The sequence below is a fragment of the Coenobita brevimanus genome, chromosome 17 (assembly GCF_032717465.1).
Source record: "Coenobita brevimanus isolate Jiangsu-jjx chromosome 17, ASM3271746v2, whole genome shotgun sequence".
In the NCBI taxonomy this organism is placed as follows: Eukaryota; Metazoa; Arthropoda; class Malacostraca; order Decapoda; family Coenobitidae; genus Coenobita; species Coenobita brevimanus.
Genome location: NC_136970.1, coordinates 26,617,682 through 26,631,439, shown reverse-complemented (window position 1 = coordinate 26,631,439; position 13,758 = coordinate 26,617,682). Strand labels below are relative to the sequence as shown.

General features: G+C 41.8%; 1 pseudogene; it reads right to left on the bottom strand.

Moving 5' to 3' along the window:
* Nucleotides 1-13,758, bottom strand: part of LOC145391135 (lachesin-like) — an 88,692-nt pseudogene that overhangs the window by 16,048 nt on the left and 58,886 nt on the right.

The following is a 13,758-nucleotide window of genomic DNA, read 5'->3' as shown; positions in this document are numbered from 1 at the left end:
CATTTACTTACGCATTAACTTGCTGATATACTTACAGATCTGGTTACACACCTATTCTCGGGTGTACTTATGCATGTACTATCGGATCTACTTACGGATCTACTTACGGCTGAACTTACGCGTGACTGTGAGTGTGAAGAAATATGATACAGGCGGATTGGTAGTAAGCTGACACTCATATTGACCTGCGTCCACCTCCTGCACGTCCTTCACCCACAGCTCCCACGCCTGCAGAGAAAGAGAGAGAGAGAGAGTTATAACCAATACTAATCTCGTTATTCACACGTTTTCACATAAATCTGCATATATTGCCATGAGTGATAATGACCAAACCAGTAGCATGACATGGCATCCTTGTACCAGCCTAAAAATAAGTGATCTCTCTCATAAGATATACCGCACAGTCATGGCCAAAAGTTCGCTAACTATTTCGCTGACTGCTTCACAACTGGGAAAGGTCCATCACTTTCCTCCCTGATACAGTGGAAATCATTTATATACAGAAAAAAATACTGTGATTCAGTTTAGGAATATTAGCCAGCAGAGGAAAGCCACAAGCAGGAGAGGTGAAATATTAGGCCAAACTTTGTCCCCTACTGTACATTAACATTTTGGAGGCCAGAGGTGGAGAGGGTTCGCTTGGTTGAATAAAATCGTCTGGTGGTTGTTAGAATAAAGGGTCTATGTAATGCCTTTGTACTGTACAGTTAAAATAGGTCAAGTAAAAAGAGTAAGATTTTGTTTTGCCTGCCGTTACTTTTATTCAGCTTAGGGGAGACCTTTCGTATACCTGAGAGAGAGAGAGAGAGAGAGAGAGAGAGAGAGAGAGAGAGAGAGAGAGAGAGAGAGCTGTTTCTAACATGAATTGAAATGAAAACGAAATCTCTTAGTCTGGTGTACCACAGGCAAAAACGTTGGACATCTGAATCGGTATTAGTAAAAGCAAAACTCGTAAAAATGTGGCACCAATTTGTAAAAATATGAACATGACAAAAACAAAAAGAAAGCATGAAAAGCCTGCAAAAATACTGGAATATGCATCATCAGACTGCAAGAAGAAAAACAAGGAAATAAGCTGGAAAAAAAAAAAGTGTAGTACTCAAAACTAACTTACAATTATCACAGCTGCCCCGCATAATTAAGAAAAAAGAATAGCTCCAAACATTTCTTAAAACCACATGATTAATGTACCGTACACATGTAAAGGTAAACTGGTAATCATCCCAGCTATATTTATCATTGTCGTAAATGAAGTGTGCTATAATACGGTAATACTAATACTAATACTATTACTAATAATAACAACAACAATAATAATAATAATAATAATAATAATGGTAAAAATTAAGTAACGTGGTGAATACGAAAGACAATAAATCCAACCAATCATTAAGTTGGGTGTATTTAGTAACTAAGATATACAGGCAGATTGACTGATTGATAGGTACAGATATTAGGTATTGTTCTATCTATCTATCTATCTATTGCCTGACGCCTCAATCCCGTTTGGGGTGGCCACAAACAAATCGCCTCCAAGTCGCCCTGTCCCCCGCCATTTCACTGCCCTGCTCCCAACTCACCCCCCCCTCTCTCATATACCTCTCCACCCCATCCCTCCATCTCATCCTCGGTCTCCCCCTCCCTCTTCCACCCTCCACCTCACTCACAGACACTCTCTTTGTCAGTCTTTCACCCTCCATCCTCTCCACATGGCCAAACCACCTCAGTGTGTTCCTCACAACGCTTCCTATCACATCCACATCCACACCACAACGTTCCTTTATATCCTCATTCGTCAGCCTGTCTCTCCACGTGACTCCACAGGCTCCTCTTAAATAACTCATTTCCACTGCTCTCACTCTTGACTTGTGTCCTTCCAACAATGTCCAAGCTTCACTTCCGTACGTTAGAGTTGGTATCACAATACTGTCATGTAGTAACTTTTTTACTTCCATGCTCACTTCCCTGTTTCCTATCACTGCTTTCAAGGAACCAGCAACCTTTCTTCCCTGCTGTACCCTTTCAAGCACTTCACCCTCCAAACCTCCATCCTTACTCATCACACTACCCAAATACTTAAACGTACTCACATTTTCCAATTCCTCACCATCCAACCTCGCTGTACATTCACTGACTTCACCTCTCTCAAAGACCATCACTTTACTCTTCCCTACATTCACCTTTAGGTTCCGTTTCTTACACACTCTCTCAAACTCATCCACCAAGCCTTGCAGCTCCCCTTCGTCTTCACTCCAACAACACAGTATCATCTGCAAACAACAGTACAGGGAGTTTCCAAACACTATCCTCTCTCACCAGGGCCACTCCAACATCCACTACCCTACCTTGTACCTCTTTTATTACCCCATCCATGTACAGATTGAACAACCATGGAGACATGACACATCCCTGTTTCAAACCAACTTTCAAAGAGAAAAATTCACTTAGTTCACCATCCACACGCACTGCAGCCTTCGCACCATCGTACATACTCTTCACAGCATTCAACAACTTCCCATCTACTCCATATATTCTTAACACTTTCCACAATCCTTGTCTATCCACCCTGTCATATGCTTTCTCCAAATCCATGAAAGCCGCATACAACTTCTTTCCCTTCTCTAGAAACTTTTCCACTAAAGATCTAAGAATGAATATCTGATCTACACAACCTCTTCCCTTCCTAAAGCCTCCCTGTTCTTCTCCAACTAATTTCTCTGTTCTTTCTCTTACTCTGTCTATAAGTATCCTACCATACACTTTTCCTATTATACTAAGAAGACAAATGCCCCTATGGTTACCACACACTTCTTTTTCCCCTTTTCCTTTGTACAAGGGAATAATTATACCTGACTTCCAATCCTCCGGGACTCTACCTTCCTCCCAGGCCAATCTGCACATCTTCCACATCCATTCTACTACTATCTCTCCCCCATGCTTCAGCATTTCACCACACACTCCATCAATTCCTGGGGCTTTCCCCGATTTAACTTTCTTCATTGCTTCCACAACTTCTATCCTACTAATTTCTTCCTGTCTTCTCACCTCCCTCCTTCTCCCAGCCATTCCCCAGCCACTTATACTCGCATTACTTCCATCCTCTATGTTCAACAATTCCTTAAAGTGTTCTCTCCATCTGCTCACTTTTTCTCCCTTCTCCACTAGTAATCTACCATTTTTATCTTTCACTCCCCTGCTAACTTCATTTCCACCCTGTCTTACTCTTTTCACTTCTCTCCAGAACATTTTCTTACAGTCCCTCCACTTTACACTCAAATTCCTTCCAAATTCCTCATCCACTCTCTTCTTACTCTCTCTTACTAATATCTTCACCTCTCTCTTCCTTTCCACATATAACTCTCTCTTCCGCCTCTCAACTTCTTCCACGCCCCTATTTCTCAACCATTCATTGTATGCTTTCTTCTTTTGTGCCACAGCCTGTTTCACCTCTTCTGTCCACCACGCTGTTCCTTGCACCCCCCTCCGTCTTCTCTTCCTTCCACACACCACATCACATGCTGCACATATTTCTTCTGTAAATATCTTACACACACCTTCCACGTCTCCCATCTGCTCCAGTTCATATTTGCCCAATCGTTCCTCCACTTCTCTCTTATACTCTGCCTTTTTCTCATCCTCTTGTAACCTTTCCACTCTCCTTGCAACTACTCCTTCCTCTCGTCTTTCCCTTCTTCTATTCCTCCATTCTATTTGGACATTGATTCTGGCCACCACCAAGTAGTGGTCAGAAAGTCCACTACCCCAACCTCTATACACTCTTGCATCCTTTACACATCTTCGCATCCTTTCATCCACACACACATAATCAATCATTGCCTTCCTTTCACTCAGTTCACCACCCACCCTTCTCATCACTCGCCATGTATACCTGTGGATCATTTTATGCCTGAAGAGGGTATTGGCTATCACCAACCCCCTCCCAGCACAAATGTCCACTAACGCACTCCCATTCTCATCTATCTCAGCAGGCACACCCCACTCACCAACTATTCCATCCACCTTCACATTACCAACTTTACCATTCATATCACCAATCAAAAACACTCTCTCATTCCTTCCAAACTTTTCCATGCACACTTCCACATTTGTCCAGAACTCTTCTCTCACTCTTCTAGCACGATCTTGCGTTGGCGCATACACACACACAATCCCCCACATTTGTATTCCAACTTTCAACTTTACCCACACAATCCTTGACCCAACTGATCCATACTGTCTTATGCTCTTCTTCCATCTTTTATTCACAACTATACACACTCCTTCCTTTGCCCTCTCATTCTCATCTACTCCTGCACATATACCCCATCCATACTCCCATTCTCTCACACTTTCTCCTCTCCATTTTGTTTCAGTTATTCCACATACATCCACTTTCGCATCCTCAAGCACCTGGACAATCTCTCTCTCTTTCACCTCATCATTCGCTCCTCTTACATTCCATGCACACATTACCAAGTCCTTTGTCCGGTCCTGGGTCGTCAACGTTTGGTCAGTCCTTGTCCGAGGCTTCTTGTTTGTTTCTTTAGTTAGTTGTTTTCCGGGGAGGGGCACTAACCCTCCGCCAACCCTTTTAGTCGCCTTTTACGACAAGCAGGGATACTGGGGGAGTATTCTTGAAACCCCCCTACCCCCAGGGTAGTTAGGTATTGTTACTGTCTATAAAATATGACGTACATCTGCATGGTCCCTGTGCACGACTGAAAACCTCTCCTCCGGCACATACACCTGCTGTCCCACCGTCAGCAGCTGGTCGTTGTCCCTCTTCAACCACGCCACCTGAAAACATATCACGTATAAAGGTTGGGTGGGAGAGAGACGCAGGTTAGAGCTTGAATTCTTTATTTTCTCTATCATTAGAGAAAATGAATAGTACAAGCTCTAACCTGTGTCACTCTCAATCAACCTTTCTAATTGTCACAATGGATCATAACCCGTATACACAAATTTTAACAGATTCTGAACAATTTTCGTACGGGTATGTTACCATTACTATATACCTGAAATGCAACAAAACCTTTGAGAAATTTCTTTGCCATATAATGTATTACCTGCCAGAGATAACTCTTGTCCTCAACGCTGATTTTTGTTATGTGTGTGAATGCATATATTTTCATTTTTCTTTTCTCATGATTAGTGGTTCTCATATTTCTGCGCTTTCGTGTTCCTTTTCCTCTAAAGTCCTTTCACCATATCTTTTTCGGTTTTGTAAAACCACAAACCCACCTCCTCTCTCTCTCTCTCTCTCTCTCTCGTTGTATAACAGTTTCCTGGCCAAATATAAAAGCCTCAGTAATACTTTCTAAGCCCACGCCTCCTCGGTGAAAACAAATACCGTCCATTTTGGTAAAGGTTGCGAAAGTGACCACCACCAACTCCACAGGGGCTTACGTTGAGAGAGAGAGAGGGAGAGAGAGAGAGAGAGAGAGAGAGAGAGAGAGAGAGAGAGTCCATTACAGGAATTGACAGCAAGAAAGACGGGAGGGATACTGAGTGGGTGACATTAGTGATCTTACGGAGTTCAAAGCTTAAGTCTCACTCTCTCTCTCTCTCTCTCTCTCTCTCACACACACACACACACACACAAACACACACACACAATTATATCACCTATCCATGTTTCACCGCCTCTCACCATTTCGTCAGAGAGGTGATAGGTATAGCAGCTGAAGGTCGCCTCTCTGCCAACCTGCGCCGCCACCTCCGTGTTATTCTGATACTGGAATTCCGGAGCCAGTGTGTTGAGGGCAAGTGCTTTCGCCCACAGGTCCTCGGCAGCCTCGTACAGACCCTGCAGGGAGGGGGCGGTGCTGGAAGGCCTTGGAGGGGGTAGTTTGCGCTCTATGGTGATTGCTGCCTCGCCTTTGCTGCTACAGATGCCAACAGCTGGATGGAAAAGAAAGAAAATTGGGTGAGTGATGTGATGATATATTGATGTTTTACTGATTTTTTGGAACCAGAGAGAGAGAGGGAGGGTGAGGAGTCCCCTGAAAAAATTAAAAGATTGACCCTGGTGCCTTTTGAAAACTGCAGGCACAATAGTGTCATAATGAGGTGTATGCATCAACGAACCTACCCCATCATATTAACCCCAGCTGTCTTGAACTTTATTAAGTAGAACACTCACCATCCCCACAAAAACAGTGCAGCCCTGGACACTTCGTCAGTCACTTCACGTGGGAAGTTTTGTTCTAAATGGGGCTATGGTGGTGTAGTGGCAAGAGGGATGCACATAATACCTACAGTAGGCTAAGTAGGCTAACGTCAAACTGAAGGTATCTATCTAAAGATTGGAGCTACCTTGATTTTTTTCTGGATATTGCAGTTTTTGTTCTATTTATTTATTTCTGTGATTCTGTACCAAGTGGCTCTTTTTGACGATGGAGGTATACTGTTGCTGCTCATAAGTCAATGGTGGGTGCTCAAGAAGTCATAGGCAGTGTGTATAGATGCATATTATAGTAGCGTTGTATCTCATAGTTGTTAACCCACTGCATGCCAGCTATTTTTGGCCCTATGGGTCGCCTCCATGCCAGCCATTTTTCAACATTTTTTGGGGGGTTAAATGATAGATTCTGATGTGAAAACAACGAATTTTACCATCAAAATAAGCACCGAAGCTCGGAAATGGGTTTTATTGAGTCCTGCATACTCATATACAGGTATTCCCGCTCTCTCATGCTCACCACGTAGGTGAGGGAAAGCCGTTTTTTTTTTTTATGTAAGGTAGACTCAGGTTTTTATGCTGGGTAGGTATAGCAATGTTCAGTACACATTTCTGATTATTTATTACTTCAACATCTGTCACAATTTGCGTGTCTCTCACTGTGAATGCATTGTCTTACACTTACTTTCAGATAGGTACAACCTGACTTCACATGTATAGTCCTGGCACTTACAAGACAATATTTACGACTTGATTTCACTATGTATTGTCCTTACACTTACGTGAAAATATTTACGACATGCCTTCATTATGTATTGTACAGCACTGGGTGAGGCACACAGGCAGAGTGAGGCAAAGCTAGCGTGAGGGGGGGAGCGAGTGGGTGTATGGCCGTGACCGCCTGAGGCATGGTAGGGGAACAGTTACCATACATGTCTGCCAATTTTTACCCACGAATCTTGAAGAATGTGGTCACAGTAAATTTTTTAATTTTAAGCAGTTTTGAAAAGGCACTGGCACTGACCGCAGATTTTCGTTACACCATTTTAAAACGGCACTGGCATGTGGCGAGTTAATCCCATGTACCTTACAGACATAACCTGACTGTAAAAGCAATAAAACTCTGACCTAATACAATGAAACCAAGCGGTCAAAGCAGCAAGTAAAGATTGTTTGATTGGTGTTTTGTACAATTAAATATATACACATATACAGTAGGTAGACAGATAGACAGATAGAATAGATAGATATATATTAACCCTTTCGCGCACGATAAGTTTCAATAAGTTTTCTGATCCCGGAATTTCGACTACGAAGCCGCCCGGCCGGTGAGCGCGCGCGCGGCAAATTTGAGCAAATTTGAGCGAATGAAACACATTCTTGCCTTATTTTCGCCCCCCCAAAATCAATGTATTCCCATGAAACCTATGTCCAGGTATGCATGGATGTTTGTCCTATCTGATAAACATGACCAAAACACAGGAAAACAACAGCACAGAAAGTTATGAGCCCTGGAAGGCATGTCGAGTAAACATTTTTGACTTCCCAACATCACCGTTTGAATGTTTTCCATCCTACAGGAAAATGATCTAATATTTTTTCATAGAGAATTTCATCAGCTTTCTAACGAAACCAATCTGGTTTAGATACGATGTATACTTTTCGAGAAAATGGTCAAAAACTGAGAGCCATTTTCGAAAAATTTTCACTGACCTCTGAGAGCTAAGTTTTCCCAGGGACCTAACGTTTTTATTACATAGTAATATGCCCCCATTATCCAGCTTTCCCACTGTGACGGGAAAACCCCATACGCCTCATAGTTCTCGAGTAAATCGAAAAAAAGTACAAGGCACTCCGTGCGTGATTGACTTTCGTGATGCGCGCATGGCGTACGCAATGTTCCCGTCTACGTAACCACGAATTCTTATGAGAAATATTACATTTTTATGTATTGTACATATATAGAATTTCCTGCTCTTCATCATGGTTCAAACGTGAAATCGATACGTCCAATAGTTTCCGAGTAATTGGCAGAGAAAATGAGAGTATTACTACGAGCCTTTCTCAATGGTAACAGCCGGGAAGAGACACTCATTTCCACCGTCTTTTATCGCACAAAACGTAACATAATGCTTACATTTTGGTATTGATCATACGTAGAATTTAGTGGTATAGATCATGGTTGTTACAGAAAATCGATAAGTCAAACAGTTTTCGAGTAATTGGCCGACAAAGTGAGGTTATTACTCCGAGCGCTTGTCACTGATAACAAATGCGAGGAAAAACATTTCCCTCGCCTTTTACCCCCAAAACGCTACCAAAGGCTTACATTCTGGTATTGATCTTACGTAGAATTTAGTGGTATTGATGATGGTTGTAACAGAAAATCGATAAGTCTAATAGTTTTCGAGTAATTGGCCGACAAAGTGAGGTTATTACTCCGAGCGAATGTCACTGATAAACGCGAGGGAAAAAAAAACATTTCCCTCGCCTTTTATCCCCCAAAACGCTACAAAAGGCTTACATTTTGGTATTGATCATACATAGAATTTAGTGATATTGATGATGGTTGTAACAGAAAATCGATAAGTCTAATAGTTTTCGAGTAACTGGCCGACAAAATGATGTTATTACTCCGAGCGCTTGTCATGTCACACAACAACCGCTAGGAACAAAAACATTTCTCTCGCCTGTTACCACCCAACACGCTACCAAAGGCTTACATTCTGGTATTGATCTTACGTAGAATTTAGTGGTATTGATGATGGTTGTAACAGGAAATCGATAAGTCTAATAGTTTTCGAGTAATTGGCCGACAAAATGATGTTATTACTCCGAGCGCTTGTCATGTCACACAACGACCGCTAGGAACAAAAACATTTCTCTCGCCTTTTAGCCCCAAAACGCTACCAAAGGCTTACATTCTGGTATTGATCTTACGTAGAATTTAGTGGTATTGATGATGGTTGTAACAGGAAATCGATAAGTCTAATAGTTTTCGAGTAATTGGCCGACAAAGTGAGGTTACTCTTCCGATCGCTACCAACTTTTACACACACTGTTTCTTCCTCGTACACCGGCCTGAAGACTATGCTACTAACTTTCTTTTTCCCCTATCTGTACAGACTATTACATCTTCCATGGATGTTTTTCTATTGTTATAACCTACTACACATAAACATAACTCTTCTATAGTTACTGCTGTGGAGATTTACTTTCTTTCATATGTGTAATCTGTAGGAGAAAATGGATATTTGTCTGAAAGTGTGAGAGGTAATGGTAATAGATTATTACATATATCAACAAAATTTGCAGAACTCACTTCCTCCAGGGGTGTTGATCCAGTTAGACCAGGGATTTGAAGATAAGGAGTTATGTAGTGTGTGTGTGTGAGTCAGCTTCTCCCTGAGAGCATGAGGCAACGCTATTTTTAGCACACACCACACTCGTTCACGGAAACTCGCAGCTTGTTTGACGTATATTTCATACAATTCCATACGCATTTACACTATCAGAATCACAATAATTCCAGCCCTAAAAACACCGGTAATTCTCCCCTCCCAACTTCCAGGTTTGCCCCTTCACAACACTGTTTCATGCCACACATAACGCTTGCTGGCTCCATAATTTCACCAAGCCATCCACAGTATGTTTCACACAATATATATTTATGCCTTGGCTTCATTTATATACGTATTTCCACTCACGCCATACGGCCTACGGGGGGGTGGAGTGGTGCAACCCATTACACTGACCATGTGTCTGGCTCCAAGGCCCAACGATTGCTAACGGCCAGAATTGCTTTTCAATACATATATGAATGTTCCATCAACAATATCACATCACTATATGTTCACATACAATGTATTATCTCACTGATTCAATAGGGTCTTTGCCTTGGGCAAGAGGAGGAGAATTATGGACGATTTAAAGGGAACCACGAGCTGTCAAACATCACTGGCTGACTGCTCAACAAACACTGAGGTTGGAGGGAGCGGGCTGAGGCTGATAAGGCAAAGCAGTGTTGCCAATGACTTACCTCCAGTAGGCCTTGGCTACCCTAAGACGCGCCAAAAAATCACGCAAATCGGCCTATAAGTTTTTTTCTGACGAATATTTTTGGGCCTTGAAGGGGCCTTAAGGACGCGAGTCGCGTGACTGTGTCTGGCGGAGTGCAAGCCGACATCACGCGAATCGCGCGACTGTGCCTGAAAGGGTTAATATAAAATTGTGTGTGTGTGTGTGTGTGTGTGTGTGTGTAACTTCTTTCCACCTAATCTGTTTGGATACGTCCTCATTCATAATATACTTTATTGCCTTGTTCTTGATCTTCCTAGTCATCGATTTCTAACTCACACACACACACACACACACACACACACACACACACACACACACACACACACACACACTCAATCTCTCTCTTTCCCTCTCTCTCTCTCTCTCTCTCTCTCCACACACACACTCACACAGTCAATCTCTCAAGCCCCCCCTCTGTGTGTGAGTATATATATATATATATATATATATATATATATATATATATATATATATATATATATATATATATATACCCCATGAGGAGCGTAGGAACCCGGGGCAAAGCTAGTTGGTCCTGACATTTAAGGTGAGAGTGACCAGCCTCACTTATCCCTGAGTGGCATTATGTGAGCAGTAAACCCCAACCATCCCTTGGATATAAACCTTCACTGGCTCAATCCGATTGGAGTTCTGTCATAACCCACTAAAGCACCAGGCACCAAAATTTGGTTATATGGTTACCACCCAGCATAGTACATGGCTTCCTGGTGTATAGGAAACCATTTGGCTTGTCATTCAGTGTAGAGCCACCCACAGGCGGAAGGGGAAAGAATGAAGGAAAGAAAGACAGAAGATGGAGTGTAAAGTCATCTGTAGGCAGAAGGTCGAGGAAAGAATGAAGGAGAGAAAGAAGAGAATGGAAGGAAAGTAGGATGGAGGAGAGGAAAGGGCAGACACCCGAGAGCAGCACTACACTGAGTGCGAGAAGGGGCGAGTACACCATCTGGGCCGAAACCGAGATTTATGCAGCAACAGGTACCTCAGAGTATCAACTTTTGAATGTAAAAGGATATTCGCCAAAAACTGTCATTGGATTTTGGTCCTTGCATAGAGAGTAACAAGATCAATTTTTGGGTGGCTCTGACACTGCCAATTTCGGAGGTGATTCTGGTGCGAGACAGGACGAATATCCACACCACAGCTGCTTCAGTGGACTTTTATGGACTTTTATGGACTACTCGATTGGATTACACCTACAGTGTGGAAACCTACAGCTTCTTTCTACAGTTTCACTTTCTTCATTTTGGTGAGTAGCTACCGGTACTGGTAACTGACATAAGCCTAATGTCAGAAAATGGCATCCAGGTTTGCAAACTTCTATGAAAGACCATAACGTTCAAAACTGTCATAATTTTCTTATATTCTACATGTTTCTCAGTTTAATTAGACACAAAAAACAACACTGTAGCTTATAAACTGACTTACTTATGAATATTTTTTTTTATTTCCAAAAAATTTAGTTACCCATGAAAATCTATGGTATTTATTAAAATATCTGTGTAAAAATTTAACGCAGTAGACAATTGCTTGATATACATAATTGGTGCAAATATCAATTCTGTAGGTAAAAAAGAAAACAAGTTATGGTTTATAGAAGTTCTCAAACTTTGAAGCCATTTTCTGACATATTTTGTTTTTGGTCTATTCGCTCCTTCTCGCACTGGGCTCCTGATATATATATATATATATATATATATATATATATATATATCATCATCATCAGCCGTGTGTGTATCCACTGCAGAACCGGCCTATCCCGACCGAAGTTGGGACGATACAGCCAATGTGTCTCTACCAAGTGGCTTAGGCTGTCTGGTAGAGATTATATGTAAGGTGAGAAGTGCTTGTAAGTGTAATTGTAGTGGCTTTGGATGTGTGTATAGTCTGTGAACCAAGTGTAATCGGCCCGCGCAAGCCGACTGGGTGCAAGCACACTTTATAGTAAGAGACACTGGTTCAACCACAGCACCCCTTTTGTCCGCCAATGCAGTACGTGGCTGGGTGAACACTCCCAAAGTTTATTACCCTGGCAGGGCGCGAACCCTGGTTCACCCGTGTACGAAACGCACACTCTACCACTGTACCACAGAGGCTCCATATATATATATATATATATATAACGCACACACACACTTCCTTTTTGCTCCATGTATATATACACAGAGTGTAACACGACGTATGACAAAAACTTACACCAATGATCTCTCATGCAATTTTGAGTATATTTTGTTCTATAACATATACTCTCTGTGACCCCAGTTCAGTACCCAGCATTCGGCTGTTTGCGCATAAAAGTTTAGTGGCTGCATAGGTGCCATTGTGTGAGAGCTTCGCAGTGCGATGGGAGACGAGTATTATTAGCTTATACTGTAATGTATATAAAAATCCTATATCCTATCAGTACAAACGAGTTTTAAGGAAAAACTTTACGTAGTCTCTTGATTCTGTAACATCGTCATGCATTCCTGCTGTTCTTTTGCACAAATCGACTGTAAATTAAGGATTAAATTCAAATTTTATGGCTTGCGAGAGAATATGGAGGTAGGAGTGGGGCTGGTGTGTTGTGCCAGTTATGTAATGTTTAGTTTGTATGATATAGCTACGAGCATTATCATAACACCCACAGCTCATTCAATGGAAAAACGTTATTGTAAAGGGAGATTAGCCTCACTTTAAGTCAGGAAGAATATTATTTATAACAATTTTTCCGCTGCAAGCAAATGTGGCCCGATTGGGTATCTCCACCTGTATTCCTCTCTGCAGCACTGGCATTACCATCGCAGAATCCGTAAAAATAGATGATATCTGCATATTCTTCATTGCTGTACGTACGTGGCATGCTGTTTCATGAACAAGCTGAACCCAGTGAACACCTGAACGCAGAGAACAGTATGTGAAGTGTGTGCCTCGCCTCAGCGCCTGCCAATTTTCCCGTTCAAATGACAGTGGACGCAGGGTTGTCAAGTCCTTATAATCGATCTCGTTAGTTTAGTCTTGAAAACTTGCTAGAATGTCGCTAGATAGTAAACACTGCAAAACATCGCTAGAAAAAATGATTTAATCTCTAGAATATCACCTAAAAATGGCAAAAATATTCAGAATGTGGCTAGATATTATGTTGTCAGGTGTTAAATAGTGCAGCTAGGTAGAAGCAAAAAGTAGGTCTAGCTGCATAGTCGTTACATTGGCAGTCCTGTGTCACTGTTCTCACGTCATCAGATGAAAGCAATGTGCTACGTTTACTTGCAGCAGAAAAATTGTAATGAATAATAATATTACTCCTGACTTAAAGGAATGCTAGTCACTCATTACAGTAATGTTTTCCATTGAATGAGCTGTAGGTGTTATGATAATGCTCGTAGCAATATCTTACAAACTAAACATTACACAACTGGCACAACACACAAGCCCCTCTCCTCCCTCCCTACTCTCTCGCAAGCCATAAAATTTGAATTTAATCTTTATTTTACAGT